The following is a 21,187-nucleotide window of genomic DNA, read 5'->3' as shown; positions in this document are numbered from 1 at the left end:
AAAGTTTTCACACCTAGATGGCTCCTCTGCTTCAAAGCCACCTAAGCCTATGCAGTGTGCCAGATCTTTATTTATGGAGTGCCAGAAGGCCATGCAGGGAAAAAAAAATACAAAAGAACCTATATTAATTTGAAGCTACAAATACTGATTTGCTGACTCTCAGTATTTGTAAACTGTAGGGAAGCAGGACACTGCTCCTCAGTGAATTCAGGCAGTATAACATCTTCCTGCCTACAAGGATCTATCAGGATAGTAGCTACTCACTAGGTCCATTCAATGCCTAACATTCAGTACACAGTGCCTGAAACTCTTCTTTTTTTCTTTTTTTTTTAAGGCTTTTGAGTCTCATAAATGCAACTCCATTGGTGTCTGCAGAGTTACACCATCTCCACACAAATCAACATGAATCTGAGCTGTGTGGAGGGAGACCAGCTGCACTGGCTGCAAGGAACAGCAAGAGATCACACCAGACACTCGCACCCTTATTTCCTATTACAGCACATATAAATGATTTTGGTTTTTTAAAATGGCATTAAGATGAGCCTTGCAGTTTGATCAGTAAGATAACCATTGCTGCTCTACGAGGCATTTTTGTCCCCAAAAGCCTCTCTGCATCCCTGTACTGGTGGTACTTTGCTCTTTATCACCACTTGGCTAACACATTAGACCATCCTGGCTGGAATTAAAGGGGTTTTTGTACCCATCCAACAAGCAGTTCTTTCTCACCCTTTACAAACAGATACTATGGCTATCTCCTACGCAAGTTACAGGCTTTATTCTGTGCCCATGTGCAGGCTCTGGATAGCAGTAAGAAGTGTTAACCCAGCCTTTGGGTGGGCATCCCTCACCACAAGGTTTGCTGTTTCTCTGCAGGACAGTTACTGAGGTAAGGAAAACCCTTTAAGAATAGTACACATTTCCTGAAAAGCACCTCCAAGTTTTCCCATCTCTTTCAGGTTACTGGGAAAACAAAGAAGAAAAGGTTGCCCAGAGTCACAGTGCAGCTTGGAAGGGCAGGACCTACATGCTCCTAAGGTGACCCTCACGGCACAGGTGGGAAATGGGCTGATAACAGGCTAGAAGACCCTGCCCTATCCCTCCTGCTCCCAGGACAACCCCTGTGCTTGCACTGCCCAAATGCTCCAATTTCATGGGGAACCTTCAACAGCCTTTTGGAGCTCAGCCTTCACAGCCAAGACACCACATGAGAGGGGAAGCCATAAATGTGTCCCAGTGTGAGGAACTCCCCTCCTGTGTTTTATCTGGGCTCTCTACCTCCACCTGTCCTGCCAATCCCGGTAGGTGACAAGCCCAATGTTTCAGGCTTTGCAATTTTTAAAAATTTATTTGCCCAGCAGCCTGTATCACCTATATAAACTACTGTGTTGAAGGCAAGAGAGAATCTGCTCCTTCTTTCCTGCAAGAGAAGACCTCAGTGCCCAAGAGCTTAATTTGATCTACACCAGGCTAGACTCCAGCAATGCACATGGGTTACCAAAACCACCTTGAGCAGCAGGTTTCTGAACCCATCTCACCATGGGATGTGTGAGACATTAGGGTCTGTAACATCCAGCAACAGGCTGATGGGTAGCAGTGGGGCTAGATCAAAATTGGGACTCCCTTGGGCTATGCAGCTGCCATTTGAAGGGGATGTGTGTCCCCTGTTGGACCTGCATCACCCACGGAGGATGGGACAAGGTCTGTGCAGTGCCTGCCGAGATCTCCAAAAGCCCTGTGTGTCAGCATGGCCCCACCATGCAGAGGTGTAAAAGAGCTCACAGTCAGCAGCAGAACTGCACCACAACCCCTGCACACAGCTCTTGGAGAAAGGCTTTCAGCTTCAGCTCCAGGACACACACACTGCATGGGGGTGCCACGGGCCGAGCCTTGCCTGGCACCCCATGCAGGGACGTGTTTCAGGCCAATGATGTGTGATGGCAGCCAGGTGAAATGAGCTGGCTGCAGCTTCCCACTTGCTGTTGCCCTGCCTCCTGCCAATTCAAACTGCCCTGCAAAAATACCCAGGCTCAAAATGTCCTCAGGTTGCCACTGTGGCCAACAGCATCTCCGAGGCAGCAGGTAACATAGCTAACTTAGCAATGTAAATAAACCTCTGTTTGCTTAGAAACTCCGGGTTGCATACAGCTGTGTGGGGAAAAGGTGCAAAACTTGACTGCTAACTTTAAAAAAAGAAAGGAGAGGGGGGAGGAAAACAAAGCCAGCTATGTGTCTGAAAGCAAAGTATTTAAAAATAATCCAGGTCTAAATAGCTGGGTTTGGAATGCTAACAGTGAGCTATTTTTTGTCCTTGTTCCCAGAAAGGCAGTCTCAACTCTCTACCTCTAGAACTGCTCGTAAGTGGCTCAAAACAAAAGCAGATGAGTGGGTTATTTTCCCAAAAAGTAGGGACCTGGTGAGGCTGTGCCAATCATGCAGGAAGGTGTTCAGAAATCCCAGGCCCACCCAGTGGAAGCAGGCTGGAGAACAGGTTACAAACATAAAGCATCCATCCATCAGCTCTTACACCCTGACAGGGCAACAGAAAGGCTGTGTCCATCATCATTTGGCCTCAGCAACACCACGAGCTTTGACAGTGAAGAACTGTCAGTCAGCTCACACTGATGTCAGCACCAAAACCCCAAAATACATTTTTTTTTCAACTGTTGCTCTATTTACTATGCAGAGAGACCAATACACTGATGTTTTGCTCACTTACTATTTCACACTATTTAACCACAGGATAATTGTCAGAATCACAGTGCTGATGCTCTCTCATTCCCACAGTTATTTAAGCCACCAGCTTGATGGCAGAAAAAAAAATCTGGATGTCTTGTTCAACTGGCCAGTAACAAAGGAAAAAGACTTTTCTCAGTTCTGGCTCTTCTCTTACATATCTTCATATAAACTTGTGGCATCAGCTCATCTCTTTTTGACCACACAAATCAATTTGAGTAAGTTTCTCTTAACTGGTGCTTTTTGGCAGAAGACCCCAGTGACTGAAGCTCCCTGAGAATCAGCAGCAGAGACATGTCTGTCTGTCAGTCACACACACACAACCATGCAACACACCATGCTACTAGTGTGGTGTTTTCTGGCTTGTTCTTCAAAGATATCTACATAAGAGATATATGACCCTTATCCAGACAGGCTCTTACGTAGCACAAAATCACAAACCCTGACTTTTTTAATGTTGTATTTTGGGTTTTATTATTACATCAGAAACTTTTTTCCTTGTCTGGAGAAAATGTAGTTTGCATTATTAAGATTCTATGATAAACCTAAAATATTTCGTTTGGTTTCAAAAAGACATCACTGTGCGTGTCTGCATCTGTATCTACCCTGTTTCATCCTCCCTCCCAACCCCTTTAGTACCATTTGAAAATGTCACGGAACTCCAGCAGACATTGGAAAACTTGAAAATATTAGTTTCTTAAAAGTTGTATCTTCTTAAAAGATCAATGGCTAAAGAAAGGAGGGAAACTGTAAAGCTGTCCTCTGAACCCAGCTGTTGCCAAATATCAGTGAACCCAACATAAGCCACAAATCCATAAGAAATTGAGGCCTCATTAGCTCACTTAGTCAGAGAACTATTTATATCTGTCCATAAAGGTCTGACTGCTCAAGCTGGCTTCAAATAACATAAAGCTCATGAGAGCTGTAGGGGAAGATGAACAGCAGATGCCAGGAACAATTTTCCAAAGGGATATAACAAGAAAGTGGGAGCTGTGTTCATTGCTTTTTACAAGAGGGCTCTTTAGGCACCTAAATAACCAGAAAACACACAAAATTTCAGTGCTGATGGAGTATCTGGTAAGAAACAAGCAACAATAGAAGATAGGCTTCTAGACATGAGTGATTTAGAGCCTCAGATCTTTCATGGCTGATTTGAAGAAAACACTGCTGTTCTGAAATCCAAATCTACTTCTAAGTCAGTATTTTGGAAACTGCTTCAAGATATGGCAGATGCTTCAGGGAAACCAGTTGTGTGGGGGCTTATGGATTAGAGAGAAGGTAAAGATCAAAATTAGGCCAGAATTGCAGAAGGCCAAAAATTGCCATTCTGTTGCCAAACCACTTATGTAATACATGGCAAGAAATGTCATCCACTGCTACAGCATTCCCTCCCAATCCAGCAGATGAGATGAAGAATTGTCCTAGAAAGACAACACGTCTTAATTTGAAGATGCCAACTAGTGCAGAATCCATACACTCACTTAGGAAAATAACCTCATAATGAAAAACCTTCATTCTAGCTCCTGCATGAATTTTGGTTGTTAGTCAGTTTGCAACTCAGGTCATTTCTGTCCTTCCATTCTGTGCTCTTGATCATAAAAATGAAGGAAAGGTAGTACAGAGAGTATTGACAGAGCCACTAAACACAGACCTTTTCAGGATTGCTCCTTTTATGTTGACAGCTCTCTAAGCAGTAATGGGCTATTAAATATGAGCTGTTCACCAAAGCTTAAAAAGGAATAAATAATTCAGCAGGAAGAAATAAATTTCTTACTAACCCTGTCTTTGAGACCTCTTTATCCTTTAAAAATGCAAAATACAGCAGAAGTGGCAAACTCCCATGAAGCACAGGACAAATGAAAGTAGTGAACATAACGGGGTGCAACAGCACAATGGGACTTTCCCTCCCAGAGGGCTTCAGGAACAGCCAACGAAGAGCAATGGGGCAAGAATAAAAGTTACTTTATCAGAAAACCTTGTGTCTTCTGTTAAAGCAAATGGGAACTGCCAGTGCTCTCCTCTTCTGGAACTGGACCCATTTGGGATGGAGGCAGTGACTACAACACCTAAAGATGATCACTGTTGGTGCAGAGATGCCTTTCACACACTCCTGTTCTGCATTCTGGCCCTTTTGTGTTTGCTGGGAAGATAGTGGAAGCTTTCAGCATCAGTCTTGAAGCTTCTGAGAAAGGAATTTTCCTGGCTCCTTCTTTAAATTTTCGAAGTTCCTGATATATAATTACCACACAGCTAAACACTGTGCAGATATTACGTTGTTCGTACCCTCTGCAAACTTGTGGGTAGGTTGGTTTGCTTACTCTCATTTCCAGCATTTTAAAATAGATTGGAAATATGTACTTCTCTATAAATAGTTAATTAGGGGTTTTATATAGTCAGGAAGGCTGTGCTAGTTAGAGGGGGCTCTTAATTATTCAAAGCTTGTTTCCAACAACCTTCTCTTTTTCAGGTCACTAAGTATTTCCCAGAAATTAAATTAAATCATATTTTGTATTCAAAGCAGTCATTCACTCCAAAACCTGCATCAATAGGGAAAATTAGATTTAAAGATACTGACATTTCCTGATCCAATTAACCCTGAGGAGGTAAAAATTTCGTGAATGAAATGAGAAGGAAAATTGTTAGCAGATACATATTTAGTGATTACAGTCCTAAGCATTAATAAGGAAAAACAGCAGCACAGATCCTCAATAAGGGTAAATTATTAGTTCAGTGGTGTGCTGGTGATTTACAACAGTTGAAGAACCACAATCAATTCAGGAAGTCTGTGAAATCTGTTTTTGAAAGCTATTCCCAAAAATGCCTATTAATAAGATAGATAATTGGACAACCAACCCCCAGTAACAGTTAAATAAAACCTGATACAGTGGAAAGTGACTGTGCAGGCAATGTTTTTCTCTACCTCATTCATGTTGATTAGAGACATGGCAAAACACACATTTTGCGGCTGACACTGAATGTTTTTGGCCCTTGGGCTGTTAGTTGGAACCTGAAGCAATGGAGCTTCAGAGCAGGTGTCAGCTATTCTTTATTTCCTTAATTATTCAGGGTCAGCTGTTTCTCTGTGGTGCAGGCAAGAGTACCTTTCCTCACCAGTGGTACTGCAGGAGTGCTTTGCCATATCCTGTGCTGCATGCCACACTACTCAGCTTGACAATCAGCCCAGGCTGGAAAATCAAGTAACGTGGGTTGCTGAAGACACCCATCTGCAACCAAGGGATGGGCTTTGTTATGATTATATGCAACAGATTTCTCTCAGCTGCTTTGGCAAGCCCAGGAGCATGGCTGGTTTGTCCCTACAATCTAACTCAAAGCTCACATGTCCTGCAGAGTCCTTAGAGCTGCCTCCCTTGTGCTGTTTTTGTGGAAGCTGCCTGCCACAGCCACCCCAGCAATCTGCCCTTGCTTTCTCTGAGAACAGAAGAACAACCTCTTTCTATCACACCCTGCCTTTTCCTGCACTGGGCAGTGAAATTCACATAGCAATCAGGAGACAGAACTATTTCCTCCCTTAATTCTCTGTAAGACGTCTTGATTAATGTTTTCTTTGTATACACCAGAACATTTCCAGCTTCAGGCACACCAGCAGCACTCAGAGGCATAATCTTCTTACAACTAATCTCTCTCTACGGTGAGTATTATGTACAAAGACTACAAACAGAACAACTGCAGGCAAAAGCAGGCCCTGAATGCCTACACTGATAAAAAAGCATCCCAGGTCGCTCCTCTGGGGATCCCTATCTAACACAGAATTTAGAAATTTCAAGGTAGGGTCACACAGGGCAGAACATTTTTATTTGACATGTAGGAAAGCTTCATCTTCAGAATCATCTCTGGTTTGGATAAACATCTGTGAGCAAACACCAGCCCATCACTAAAGCCATGTTGTGTTGGGGAAAGGGATCCTTGCACCCTTATGGCTTAGAAAAGGGCACTGCAATAAGCACTACCTACACAATCCTTGTGTGGTTTGCTTTTTTTCCTTAAACAGCTGCAACCGACTCAGTAAATATTGCACTGGCGAGCTCTTCTAGCTAAGAATATCGAGTGGGTTGCTGAAATGAATGCTTAATGATTTTTACATCCACCTCCTCTGCCCTTTAAACTGTAAATTGATTGTTATGCAAAGGCTATTAATTTAACAAAGCATATTAAATTTCCCACTAGCACTGAGGAGCTTCTCCTGACATAGCATTTCACTGGTCTTTCCCCTTGTTAACTGCATAGATCATACCTCACTTGCTGTAATTACAACTAGTACATCAACATTAATTATTTCCTTGGTAATGGCAGGTGCATGCAGAATTGAAGGTCTAACCCACACTACCAGAAGGATGAGAAAGTCTCCAGCACTCAGTGAAAAACAGGAGTGAGAACAATTCTTGCAGATATTTTTTATCTCAGTCCCTCACTTTATTTTCAGTACATCATATTTTGCATAATCTCTTTTAGCCCCCAGTTCCTGAATGCATCTCAATTCAATATAGCTCATGCAAAGGCATTTTCTTGAAGCACCAATCTATGCAGGAAGGTGAGGTGCTTGCTTGGAATCCTCTTCAGCCCTTTAATCCCATGTTCTAATATTTTCAACCAAAGAGATGAATCACACCTGCTAAGTATATACTAAGCACCTTATCTATTTTACTGAACTTTTATTTAAAGCTTACCATTATTTGTTACTGATATCTCTCATCAGCATTCTTCTAAGCAGGAAAAGAAAGTCAAAACTCGGATTAGCAAAGACTCCTCACCAAAATATAACGTACAGCCAAGCATTTGTGCAGCATATAGGAAGAAATGTGCAATCCCAGATCACAACTCATCTCATGATGCAGTTTTCATAACAAACTAGCCAAAAACTTCCAGTAAGGATCCACTTTGAGATAAACTCAAAGTTTATCAAAACTACATCTCTGTGCCTGAGTCTCGTGCCCATGGAAGCCAAGGGGAATTTTGCCTTTTGAGCTGGACATACACTGCCAAACCACTGTGTGCTGCCCAGGAGCTGTGCCCACACTTCCAGCACGAGCAGCAGGGATTCAAGAGTCATCTGTACTACAAGTGAGGTGTGGTGGTGCCTTAGATCTGCTTACCTGAACAAGCTTGAACAAATAGCAGGCACCAGCATAGATTTCAGAATGAATGAATGGACCATGTGGTGGTTGTTTGATTTCTCAGATATCATTTCTAGCCTGCCTTGCATGCCTTCCGTGTTGCCCATGCTGTTAGCCCTACTCCAGCTATCTAGCTCAAGGGTAGTTTGTGTGTATGTGCCCAAGTTGTGCTTATGCCTTGATTTTGTGTTACATGTATCTCTAAGAGCCTCCTGAGTTCATTGCTGAGAAGCATCTTGGAAATGCTTGTGTCACCTCTGTGAAACTTTCAATTAAAGATGTATGGAAGTATTTCTAGATTAACTGAAATTTAGAGGCAGAAATCTGGTTTCCTGAGTTTATCTCAAAGTGGATCCTTACTGGAAGTTTTTGGCTAGTTTGTTATGAAAACTGCATCATGAGATGAGTTGTGATCTGGGATTGCACATTTCTTCCTATATGCTGCACAAATGCTTGGCTGTACGTTATATTTTGGTGAGGAGTCTTTGCTAATCCGAGTTTTGACTTTCTTTTCCTGCTTAGAAGAATGCTGATGAGAGATATCAGTAACAAATAATGGTAAGCTTTAATAAAAGTTCAGTAAAATAGATAAGGTGCTTGGTATAGGCATAAGGTTAGGGACTAAAAAACAGTGTTGGAAGCTTTGTACTAGTTAAGGAAATAAGCACTCACTTATTAATTTCAATATAAATATTAGACCTAAAGATGAAAATACTGGACATATAACTCCAAAGCAGATTTTAAGTGCTCTGCTTCCTTTTTGTTGTTTATTGATATTGACAGCTCATCTACTAGCGACACTTTGCATTTGCAGGCCTGCTGTGAACACATCACCAAGCCCAGACATTTCAGGGAGCAAGTCTCTGAGTCCCATGAACAGGATTAATGAATTACATAATGGTGAACCACATCCACCTTTGACACATTGAGCTTTCCAGTAATTATCTGTAACTCACACAGTACATGTTGCTTGAGGAATGGCTGTCCCACATCCTCCCATACCCTGAAGTTTTCATGAGTGCTGTTAGCAATACCCTACCACACAATCCTTTTAAACTGTACCTGTTCTAAGAGAACAGCTTTCTAATAACTCATTTTTTCTAGAGCTACCTCAGGGGTGAGAGACCTCAGGCTGTGGTAAGGAGCACCCTGATGGATTCACCACAACAGCCTTTGGGAAGAGGGAGCTCAGTCCCACACAGGACCTGCCATCCCCACTCATGCAGGGGCTGACAGGATTTGGGATAAACTCAGAGCAGTGAGATATGGTATCAGGTACACAGAAACACAAATAAGACTTAGTTGCTTTAGCTAAAGCTATTGGAAATTTAAAGCCATGACAAAACCACTTTGGTTTGGATAGGGGCACAGTTACATCATTTGCAAGAGGCCACATCGTCAAGGTCAGTTCTTGCCTTGATATTTTTCTTTGAAAAGAACATATTAAAAAGCATTATTACTGCCTCATCCTGCTAAATCACATAATGAGAACATATTCCCTTTTAATGGAAGGATCCTACTTTTAATGACATTTTTAAAAACCCAGATGACTGCAAGCCTCACCGATGGCTTTCTGTGATATCCACCTCAGCCTTCATACAATTAAGTCTAGAAAAGATTGTGCCTTGAGGCTACATTCCCACCACACAACTGCTAGGAAATACCAAGTTAATTTGAAGCCTGCTTTCATGCTTGAGAGGGTCCTTCTGACATTATTCCCTTGTTTGTGAAATATTGCCCCCATGAAACAAAGTAAACCAGAATCAATATCTACCTCAAGTCTGTTGAGCCATTCCCAGATTTGGGCTCCAAGGGAAACTTTGACACAACATTAAGGCAAAGGTAATGGCAGGAAAGGATGTTTACAGACCATCTTACAAGACAGAAACCAAGTGCTGTTCAATACCACAAAGATTCAGTTCCAGATTCCGTTCCATGAGCATCCACTGTCCCAAAGAATTTTAGATTAGAAGTGTATTTCTACCTTGATATATTGTATGAGCACAAATTCTATTTCCATCCAATGGCTCTAACCCCAAGCCTACTAAATTATAGCTGACCTGGCTCACCTACTTCTGAAGAACAGATAAATGATGGGGAAATGACAACATCCTGTGGGGCTCTAATCATGCTGAATTTTCCACTCCTCTTTTTTATCATTTCTCCTATCAGATTCAGACAGGATCTTTAAATCTCAGGGGCCTTCATAAGGATGGCTGAAAAAACATGACCAAATAAATTTTAAGGACGTGCATCTATTTTTGAAGAGATCCTTATATGCTCCTGTTCAGCTTCTCAGCCTTTTGGGCACTGTAGAATACCAAGATCTGTTGTACAGTGGTTTAAATTCAGAATCCACCTATACTTCCTCTGATATAGCCACTCTCCCTGAAATTCTTCAGGAAATTAATATACTGAGTATCTTTGCATAAACCTCACTATTTCTCAGAAATGAGAGCATCTATCTCTTCCTTCAACAATCATTAAAAGTCAGTACTGCAGTTATTTTGGTCCTAGATTTTTAATTAAAAATCTCTGCAGGAGGAGGAGAACTAGACAACTCACAAAGAGTGTGCAGGGTGGGATTTATGCTGTGTTAAATGAGCCCAAAGGACTCAAACCGTGCAAAGGCTGATTGAGCATGCCGATGAAACCCACTCTCAGCCTCAGTTCTCAAGATGAAAACCCTTGTGTGCCCACCCCAGCCTCTCCTTCTCTCCCAGTTTACCTCACACAGTGAAAACAAGCAGACAGGATAAACTCTTTTCTTCAATTCAGACAGAGGGAGTTTTAGGCACACAGGTGGATGAGCACACCCATGTCATACATATTTAACTGTGTATTTGTTTTTGCCCATCTCCTTCTACCTGTTCAACTAAAACCATCCCAGTATTTTTGCCAGTGACTACTCTGCTACTCATACAATTAATTGTGCCACTACCAGTTGCAGCATGCTGGACATAAGCAAGACTGAAATTGAGTTATCAGCCATAAGCTAAAGCCCTGGAGAATCAGGACTCCCAGACTTGTGGGCAGCAAATCTAACAACAGAGCTCTTGATACAGACAACAAACCTGAAAGCTGTGGAATTCAGGAATAGGACTCTTCTCATCACTTTAAAGCTAACCTATACTGACACCAGCTTTTTTGTCACTGAATGGAAAGATCCAGGAAAAAAATCCGAATTGAAGCAATAGGATAGCTCTGCTACAAACTCTCCTGGCTATGAGTGCTGGCAACTGGAAATACAAGGGAGGTCAAAATCAGCCCTTCCTGGAGAGCTGGGAGCTCCCAGCTGGGGAGGTTAAGGGAAGCCCTCACCACGCAGCACAACACCAACACAAGGATTTCTGTTCCACAGGGGAGGGAGGAGAACTCAAAGGAGGATATGGAGAACAAGCAGACTCCTCTTCTATAGATTTATAGATCACACTGACCTTCAACGGCTCCATGCCAAAAGCAAAAATGTGGCTTGAAGCAAACATAAATCCCTGCCTCCCACACAAATGTGAGCTGAGGTCTGACCCAAAAGGAAGATCAGATCCTCAGCGTCCAGACTGGCCTCGTCTGAAAGGAAGCCAAACACAATGCAGCCAGTTCACAGCGTTTTCTTTATCTCAGTGCTAAGAGCAGCTATACAATGCTTTCCAATAAAGGACACAGCAGTTTATCACAGAGACAGGAGTTAGCAGGAAACACTTCCATTATCTCTGCTATGGAAAGGAAGTGACAAAGAGAACGGCTAAAAGGTGACAGACAGTTTTTATGAGGTCAGACTTCAAAATCTCTCAGGGCTGACCAGCTCTTCTTTTCCATACCAGGAAAAAAGGGATGGGCCACAGTTGTGTGGGTCTCATACAACAGGAGGGAGCTGCCACACTGACTTCTCAAGACAAACAAACCAAAATGAATTAAAATATCTGTGCTCTGTCAGATCCTCAGGCTATGTAAATCAGGGAAGTTTTGTGGCTTCCTTAGCAGGGAGATGCTGACTGACAGTGGGTATTGCATGGCTGAGCATCCAACGGGCAGAACAGAGGCACTCTCAGAGACCTGCAGTGCTGTCAAGAGAGGACAGAGGAGAGCAAGAGCCCATGATGCTTCCTGGCAACTATTTGGTTTGTATTAGAAAGGCAGGCTTCAAAGTGGTTGCTGCCTACAAGCTCCAAACACAGAAGAATTTATAAACAAAAGAGCCCTGATGGGAAAGATTTGAAAAGTTTGGGAGGGCAACAGAGGAAAGAATAAACAAATATCTCTTAAATGAAGTAAGGAAGCACTTAAAATGGAAGAAGGCTAGATGGTCTGTGCAGACTTCGTGGTGCCTCTAAAAGGTATAAAATCTTTAACATCCCATGGCTGTGCACATGTACCAAATTCCCCTACAGGGCACAAACACAGGCTGCTATTACTGCCGGTAACAAACACTATTGCTCAGCCATTAGCAATCAGGAGGCACAGCAACCCACAGTGTTAGGAGCTGTACAGACACATAACAAATAATTGCCTCTGCCTCTAAAAGCATATTGGGTTGCTATCATCTCAAGCAGCACTTGGACCCAAATGCATTTGCTAAACAGCAACAGACTACAGCAGCTAATGTCTGAGTGAAGTAGAGAAAACTAAAGAGTGTAACATTTTAATGTCTTCCCCTTGATCAGGTCAGCTCATTCAGTGCCTTTCGTAGCAAAACTAATCTCCCACTGCACTCATCTCTTCATCTTTAGAGAAATGTATTAACACAGATATTAACAGCTTCACTGCTCAGACACCAGTGATGAGACCACTGTAAGGAGAACTGGGCCTTTCATAATGAACAATTTCCTATCTGGTTAAAAGTGGAGGTGAGCAGAGTAATAAAAGGAGTTTTCCAAAACTGCTCAGGAGTGGATTCTGCAGACTCCTGTGGGAGTGGGGCCAAGCTGAGACTGCCTCTGTCTGTCAATCTCACATAAACTGTCCTGACTGCAAACCGTGCTGCCAAGAGATGCAGGCAAGGACCTGTCTGATGTCTCTGCCTCTCCTTGAAGGACTGCCAATGTTGCTGGACTCTTTTAGGTGAAAGTTCAGCTGTTGACAGCTTGCAATTCCCACCCGATGCAAACAGAACAGACAAAACTCATGAGTCAGCTCAGGGAAAGAAGTAATGTAACCCAGCAAAAGGACTCCCACCGATCACTTTCCTCCTAGAAAGAGGCAGCAAAGACCAGGGCAAGCTGGACACTCGGCTGGGTTACAACCCAGCTGCAGATTTGCTCAAGGTCAGCTGCTTTCAGGGAAATAGAGAGATATTTTAGCAATGTCACAAAAATGGTTCCTGAAAATCCACTTGCACCAGGGAAATGTGAGTGCCTGGTGGGTGTGAAACACTTATCTGTGGTCATCTACCTCAGTCATCAGTAGGGCAGGGCAGTCTAGAGACCAACCGTACATAGTGAAACTTTGAAAAATTCCAATCAGACACTATAATCCTAAACATCATGGTTTATCAGGAGGGTTAATGCAGATGATCAGTATGTGTCTTGTAGCAAGGAATTTGTAGGGAAGACTCTTGATGTTTGCAGGCAAAGCAGAAAGACATTTGGTATAGAAATCACTTTATATTCAGAGCTTTTTGGGAAGGCAGTGCCACCAGCAGAAGTGTTTTTTTGGGAAAGAACTGTCTTAATTGTACATGACTGATGACAGGTATCTGGAAACAAGGGACTTAACTAAAGCTTTTAGGTTCTCTTCTACCAGAGAAAATAAGTATGATAGGCTCCTTTTCTTCTACAAGGTAAGAGGTTATTTTAAGGTATTCTAAGTTATTTCAAGATGATAGTGACATGAAGGAATTGATGGAGGGGGGAGAAGCTGGTGCCATTAGGGGACTGCAAAGCTTTGTTGGAATGTGCTTTGTTGTACTGCTTGTTGGCACAGTTATCTTGACAGGTTGTTGAGGGAAGTAAATTTTCACAGAACCTAATAGTTTCCTCCTATGAGTTAGTGTCACCTCTGTCTCATTTAATTCCCACCTTTGCTTGTTGTGAGTGCCATTTCCATGCTGCTTTCTCAACTTCATTACCTCCAGACTGAGCACTGCTTTGGGAGCAGCTTTCCAAACTGCAAGGGGCTTGTTTTGCAGAGCAAAGTGCAAATCTTCTTTGCTGTTTTTTCCCTGAGCTCACTGACTCCCCATAACTGCAGTGATGGTGATGGAGGGGACTACCATGAGCAGGCTGGGGCTGCAGCTGGGGCTGCAGCTGGAGCTGCTGGGGTGGCACAGGCAGGCAGCAGGTGGTAAAACTGCTGTATGGTCATCTAGATACTAATCATCTGCATTAACCCTCCTATAAACCATGATGTTTAGGATTATAGTGTGTGATTGGAATTTTTCAAAGTTTCACTATGTACGGTTGGTCTCTAGACTGCCCCGCCCTACTGATGACTGAGGTAGATGACCACAGATAAGTGTTTCACACCCACCAGGCACCCACATTTCCCTGGTGCAAGTGGATTTTCAGGAACCATTTTTGTGACATTGCTAAAATATCTATTTCCCTGAAAGCTCAAAGGCACTTCCAAGTAAACATTACTGGAATTTACATCTCTGCCACTACATTGCCAATTGGCTGCACATAAAAGCAATGGTCAGTAATCAGTCTGAAAGTGAATAAAATCTTAGGTACTTTATTTATAAATAAACAACAACCACTACTCACATGACTCAGTGACTTTATAGCCAACACACTGGCCAGTTCTTAGTTTCTTAACTGTGAATACATAATGGCAGCAACAACACCAAGTCCTTCCACTGTACCTCGAGTCACAAAGACAAGATTATAAATACACAGCATATTCAACACTTGCTTGTTAAAGAGTTATTGAGGCAGTCTGCAGACCAAGACTTGTTCTATACATGATTTTGTACCAGTTCACCCTTGTTAAATTACAAGTATTATTTGCTGCTATATTTCTGATGATACAACAAAAGTGTGGATGTAATCAGAGCCAAAAAAAAAGTGCTTTATACCGGAAGAGCTGGTTCTTCTTTCCCACAGGGGAACCAGCCACCCTGGTATAAGCATGTTCATACTGGCATAGCTGAATTTGCACTAGGGGAGGGTTGTATCAATATTACAGAACTGCAGTAAAGTAGTGCAAGTTGTTTACATAGGCAAGACCTAATTTTGAGAGGATTTGCTCCTGATCTCAAAAACACTGCTAAAACTCCTAATTCTACAAGCAATCTAGACACAGAGAAGGATTTGGCTGATCGTGGTTTAGCTGAATAAAATATACCACAAATCAATACAGACCACTGGTATTATTACAGTAATAATAACAAAAACCTATGGAAGGGGCACAGTTTAATGTGGGTTCTCACTAATAAAGCCAGTTATACCTAGCCTTTATGCAGGTGAGAAGGCACCCAAGAGGTTTAGCAGCAGAGGGCAGTAAGATGGCCAACCCTCTTATATCAGTCCAAATTCCCTGAAATATCAACTGATGAAGCAAATCACAGGATACCACTGCCACAGCTGCTGCTGTCAGAATTCAAGGGAGCTGAGTGGTTTTGAGCAGAAAGGCAGAAATGCAGATAGGGTGTTCAGATACTTTTAAATCCATCAGATACAATCCCTGCCAGTCAAAGGTTCCCAAAGCATAAGGCTAGGTATGTTCAAAGAACCCACTGCAATTGCTTAAGACTGTCCAGCCTCTGAGGTATGGGATGGAAACAAAGAAGAGGAAACTGAAAGGAGGGGAATAAGAGATCAGGGGAAAAGAGGAGGTCAGGTAAAAAAAAAAAAAAAAAAGAGACTGAAAGGCATAAGGAGCGAGCCTACACAAAGGGAGAATTTTAGAGAGTGTTAAATAGGATGCTTGGGATCAGTCTTGGGGAAGGGACACTCACCGCAGCGCCTGCAGCCTCAGACGGCAATCACTCTTCTCTCCCACACGACACCTGCATTCCGAGCCACCATCCCTTCCCCAGCTCCTCTGCATGCACCGAGAGCTGGCTACACGCGTGCTGCATGCACGGAGAGCTTTCCGATCCCTGCTGGGGATGCCACACACCTCCGGGCTGCAGCTCAGCGCAGGGGCCGGAGCAGGCACCTGCAGGCAGCGCCGCTCTCCAGGGGCACACGGCTCTCGACACACCTCCCACGCTGCCAGCACCCTGCTGCCAGCACCCTGCTGCCAGCACCCTGCTGCCAGCACCCTACTGCCAGCCCGGCCCGCTCACAAAACCGGGGCGACTCTCTAACCACAGGGTGACTGTGGAAGGAAACCCGAAGAAGAAGAAGCACAACGTGATTCAGCCCAGCGATATGTCCAAAGAAAGCCTTAAACAATAGCCCTGAGCGGGTGTGATCTGCCAGTGTTCGGCAGGGGAAGTTCAAGCTGCAATGCCCATCGACAATAATTAATTGTCAGCACTGTTAACAGTTTCACTGCTGATCAAAGCCGCTGGGCAGCACCGGGAGAATTACAGCCATAAACAACATGCAACTCTGTGACAGACTCTATTCCTGTCCTGCAGAATCTCTCACTCTCCTTCTGTTCCTTTTTAGTGGCTTCTTAGCCCATAGAATCCCTGTGCAAACAAAAGCAAAAAACCCCAAACCGAAACTAACAACCCTCCCCGATTCACTCATTTCTGTAATGAAACCGAAAGGAATAAAGTAAATCCTTGCAACTGTTGAATCACTCAGTGCACTCTGCACAGGACTCAGATACAAATGAGTTTGACAAAGACTTCTCAGCTGATGCAGCTGAGCAGTAAAAGCACCATTTCTTAAGCTGTACAGAATCTAAACCTGCCATGCAGAGGCAGGTTTGCAAAGCACTGGTGTGGACTTCAGGTACACTAGCACAATATTACTGCTTTAGATTTAAAAACAATCCAATGGATGTTGCTAGTTACAGTATCCCATGGCAATTGTACAAATATTTCAGTAGGCGAGCATTTGTAATTACAGCCCTGAATCACTCTGCATCTGGAAAATATCCACATTTTTTCCTTTGTGGGTTTTCCCGATACTGCTAAATTAAGAGACAAACACAGAACATGCACCTCAGCCAAATCTTGCTCCCAAGGCTATTTGTGTTGCTGTTGTTCTCTCCAAGATGTGCTCTTCCCCGGCCCTCATCATGCAGAAAGAGTTTTGCAAAAATATCTTTACCTGCTGGTGTCACCCACTGCAGTGTATCAATCAGTATCTTTTTGCACACAGTTTTACACTCACTTCACAGAATCAGAATCGTGCAATGGCTTGGGTTGGAAGGGACCTTAAAGATCATCTGAACCCACTGATACAGCTTGCATTAGATCAGGCTGCTTAGAGCCCCATCCAGTCTGGCCATGAGCACTTCCAGGGATGGGACATCCACAGCTTCTCTGGGCAACCTATTCCAGTGCTTTATCATCCTTACAGTGAAGAATTTCTTTCTAATGTCTAATCTAAATCTGCCCTCTTTTGGTTTAAAACCATTCTCCCTTGTCCCATCACTATCTGCCCATGTAAAAAGTTGCTCTCCCTCTTTTTTGTAACCCCATTTAAGTACTGGAAGGCCACAATGAGGTCTCCCTGGAGCCTTCTCTTCTCCAGGCTAAACAATTCCAGCTCTTTCAGCCTGTTCTCATAGGAGAGGTTCTCAATGCCTCTGACCATGTTCGTGGCTCTCCTTTGGACTCACTCCAACAGATCCACCTCTTTCTTGTGCCGAGGGTCCCAGAGCTGGATGTAGCACTCCAGGTGGGGTCTCATGAGAGAAGAAGGGCAGGATCCCCTCCTATGACACCAGCTCTCCCTTCTCCTTTATGGGAGGGGGTGGGGGGGGTACACTCGCTTTGGCCTTTCTTTTCCGACCACTGTACTTGCAGAATCCCTCCTAATTATTCTTCACATCCCTTGCCAAGTCTCATTTTATCTGTGCCTTACCTTTCCTGATCCCATCCCAACCCATCCAAATGGTATCCCTGTACATTCCTCAGTCATCTGACCCTGGTTCCATTAGCTGTGCATTTTCTCTTGCTAATCAGCTTGAGAGGAAGGTCCCTCCACAGCCACGCTGGTTTCTGGCCTGCCTTACTTGATTTCTTATACATTGGGAGGAAGAGGTCATGTGCTCTAAGAAAAGTGGCCTTAAAGAGTTGCCAGCTCTGGTCAGCTAAGGACAGGATTTGGGATAAACTCAGGGCAGTGAGTTTCCCAGGGAATCTCATCCACTAATTCTTTAAACAGCTGCAAGTTTACTGTTTTAAAGTTCAGGGTCCTGACTTTGCTCTTTGCCACACCCATGTTCTAGAGATCACAAACCCAGCCAGGGCACGCTCACTACTGCCCAGCCTCCCTCCAATCTTAACCCCTGTAGTGAATCCATTTGCATTGGTGAGTACCAGGTCCGCTAATGCATCAAACCATTGGTTTGTGTAACACTTGGATCTGAAATTTACCCTTGATGCTCTCCAGGAGTCTCCTGAATTGCTTACAGCCAGCTGCATTGCTTTTCCAGCAGATATCTGGATGGTTGAAATCCCCCATCAGGACTAGAGCTTGTGAGCATGATGCTTCCTATAGCTGAGCCAAGAGACCCCAGCAACAGGTTCCCCCTGGTGAGCCACCTGTAGTAGATCCCACCCACGAGGTGTCCTTTGTTGGTGTGGTCTTTGACTTTTACCCACAAGCTCAACCTGTTTGTAGCTGTTTCTCAGAGTTCACAATCCACCCATTCCTTAACAGGGAGTGCAACACTCCTGCTCCTTCCCAGTCTATCTCTTCTGAAAAGTTTGTAGCCCTCCGCTGCAGTGTTCCAGTTGTGTGACTCATTCCAACATGCTTCCGTGAGAACAATTCTAACTGAAACATGGTTTCCAACTCCTCACGCTGCATGCACTGGGGTCTTGGGGGACACTTGTGTCAGACCAGATTCCTCCAAGACATCTGGAATGGTGTGAATACAGAATTCTAGAAGAACTCCCATTTGTTGCACTAATTTCTCATGAATAAATGAAGATGCAGTGGTAATAACAATGTCAAGCCAGCATTTTAGAGGTATTTTACACCTTAAAAGTACTGAGCAAACAAGGATTAAAATGTATGCATAAACACCACATTCTACACTTGACAGACCTTTGTTTGTTGAAGCTGAAGCACCTGCTGAGACATGATCTTTTATTGGATCAGATACTTCAACTATCAGAGGCACTGCAGCAGGAGGAAGCTATTGAAATCCTTGTGGGAGGCAATGCTCATGTGTCAGCCAGCACAAACACTGCCAGGATTCTAAAGCTGCCACCTTGGAGGAAGTGATAAATCCCAGTGGGGTGTCAGGCAAGGAGTGATGCTAAGGCCAGGGTCCACAGACCCTCTCCTACGAGGGGCTGGGAGAACCAGAGCACCTGCAGAAACTGGGGTTACCAGCAGGGGAGGAACCATGCACAGTGCACAATACTCCAAAAATATCCAGCCTTAAGGAGGCAGAGGACCTCTGCAGTAAATTCTGGAAGTAATTAACAGAAAGAGTGGAAAGTAATTTTTTTTTTTTTTTTACTGTATGTCCCAGAGTCTCAGGGACTCTTCAGGCAAGTGTTTCTCTTGCCTTCAGACACTTTTTAAAGGAGCCCTCTGTGGCTGAGTATTACAAGCCAAAAATAAAAACTAAGATGAATTTAAAGAGAAGAGCTCACAAGCAACTAGCACTGCAAAGGGCCTGAGATGCCCACTGAGATGAAGGGATAGATGCAGGGCTTCTGTCCTTCTGAGAAGGACACCCTAGCTGTGAAAACAGAGGGGGTAATTCTCGGCATATGAGACAAGGAGGTGCTAGGAGCAGTTTTGTCCAGGAAAAACATTTTATGGTTTCTGTATCACCTATGTTTCCCTTGGCTCATAATTTCACCATTTTCATTGCCTCTTAAAGAGCAGAGAATTTTTGAATGAGTACATGCAGAGGCAACAATCCCTCCTCTATAATGAATTATGAAATATCACAGCAACCTGGTGGCTCCTCACAAACAGTTTTACCGTGGTCTGCCCTTGGCAACCTTGAGACTCACTGGCTCCAAGCAAGGCATGACAATCCAGAGCAGGGAACTGTCACAGCATCATTGTGAACAATGGCACATCTACCTCTACCATCCATCTCAGCCACAGCAAAACAATGGCAAATCATCAGATTTCTTCCCAGAAGGAAGCTATTATAACTGCTTCCAAGATGTCCTTCCTCTTCCTTATACTAGTTTGGGATGAATGCAATAACAAAACTAATTTTTGCAAACTGGTATGTGTTTGCCCTCTTGCCAGCTCATACCCTCAGCTGGGCTTGGGTCAGTGGTGACCTCCCTGGGGTCAGTGTGGACAGGATCAGTCTTAACACTTCTTGATCTCAAAGAGACTTGCTTGAAAGTAATTTTCCACGTGCCTGGTAATCACATTCTCACTGTTTCTTTCTTTGTTTATGCTCCACTTCTGCCAAGGAACAGTGTCCTTCCTGTAAATGGAAAAGCATGTCTGGGTCCCCAGGCTTATATCACCAGGTGATTTTCTCTGTAAGTTTGACTGAATTGGTTGCTTTAAAAGCAGGCAAAACACTTTGATCTTCAAAAAAGAGGACAACATTCAGAAAGACCACTATTAAATGTTGTTAGAGAAAGGCCAAGCAGCACATGCAGCTTTGTATTGCAAAATTAACAACGTAAAACCAGACTTTAGAACAGACTTAAAATACTTCCAAATTCTGATGTTTGCAACAAATCGATGACCTGATCAATTCGCAACTAGAAAACAACTGAGCTGGCATGTGGATTATGCAAGTAGGTTCAACTCCCACACAGGAACTCATGGTCCAGTAGCAAAGCTGCTTCCAGAGTCACTATGACTTTGGAAAAGTTTGTTAACCTCTCTAGGGGAATCTCAGCATGCTCAAAGTCTACACTGGCCCTTTTTCTCTGGGCATTTCTCACTCAGTCAAAGACAATGCCCGAGTAACACAAAACACAGCTTCTTCCTACAGCTGAAGTAGCAAAGGCATCTCCCTTTGTGTCTTCTGATTTCCTGCAAGAAGAGGCACACTTTCTTCCTTGGAATCTCTCTGAATCATGGAGCAGGCAGGGAGCCCTTAACTCCCTTCTGGCCAGGCAGCAGCACACAGGCATTGCTGAGGAAGGCTCCCTGCAACCCTGCTCAGCCCTCCAGCCCCAGGAGTCTTTGGCCATCCCAATATGGAGATGAGGATTCCAGTGGTTCTGGCAAGGAGGGCTTAGCACAGCTGAGGTTCCCAGGCCTTTCCTTAATCGTACATCTTCACAGTGCATTTCTAGCTTTAAAAGAAAACAC

The 21,187-nt window shown here is 43.7% G+C and overlaps 1 protein-coding gene across 9 annotated transcripts in view; it reads right to left on the bottom strand.

The window, feature by feature from the left end:
• Positions 1-21,187, bottom strand: part of OSBPL5 (oxysterol binding protein like 5) — a 174,418-nt gene that overhangs the window by 62,005 nt on the left and 91,226 nt on the right. Inside the window, exon 1 of one of the 9 annotated variants that reach the window (XM_030273902.4) lies at positions 15,760-15,898. The exons of the other annotated variants lie outside the window; for them this stretch is intronic. The gene's annotated coding sequence lies outside the window, so the exon portion shown is untranslated. Of the gene's footprint in view, positions 1-15,759; positions 15,899-21,187 lie in introns of those variants that run through there. 9 annotated transcript variants of the gene reach the window in all.

This window comes from Taeniopygia guttata, chromosome 5 (genome assembly GCF_048771995.1).
Source record: "Taeniopygia guttata chromosome 5, bTaeGut7.mat, whole genome shotgun sequence".
In the NCBI taxonomy this organism is placed as follows: Eukaryota; Metazoa; Chordata; class Aves; order Passeriformes; family Estrildidae; genus Taeniopygia; species Taeniopygia guttata.
This window is presented reverse-complemented; position numbering and strand designations above follow the sequence as displayed.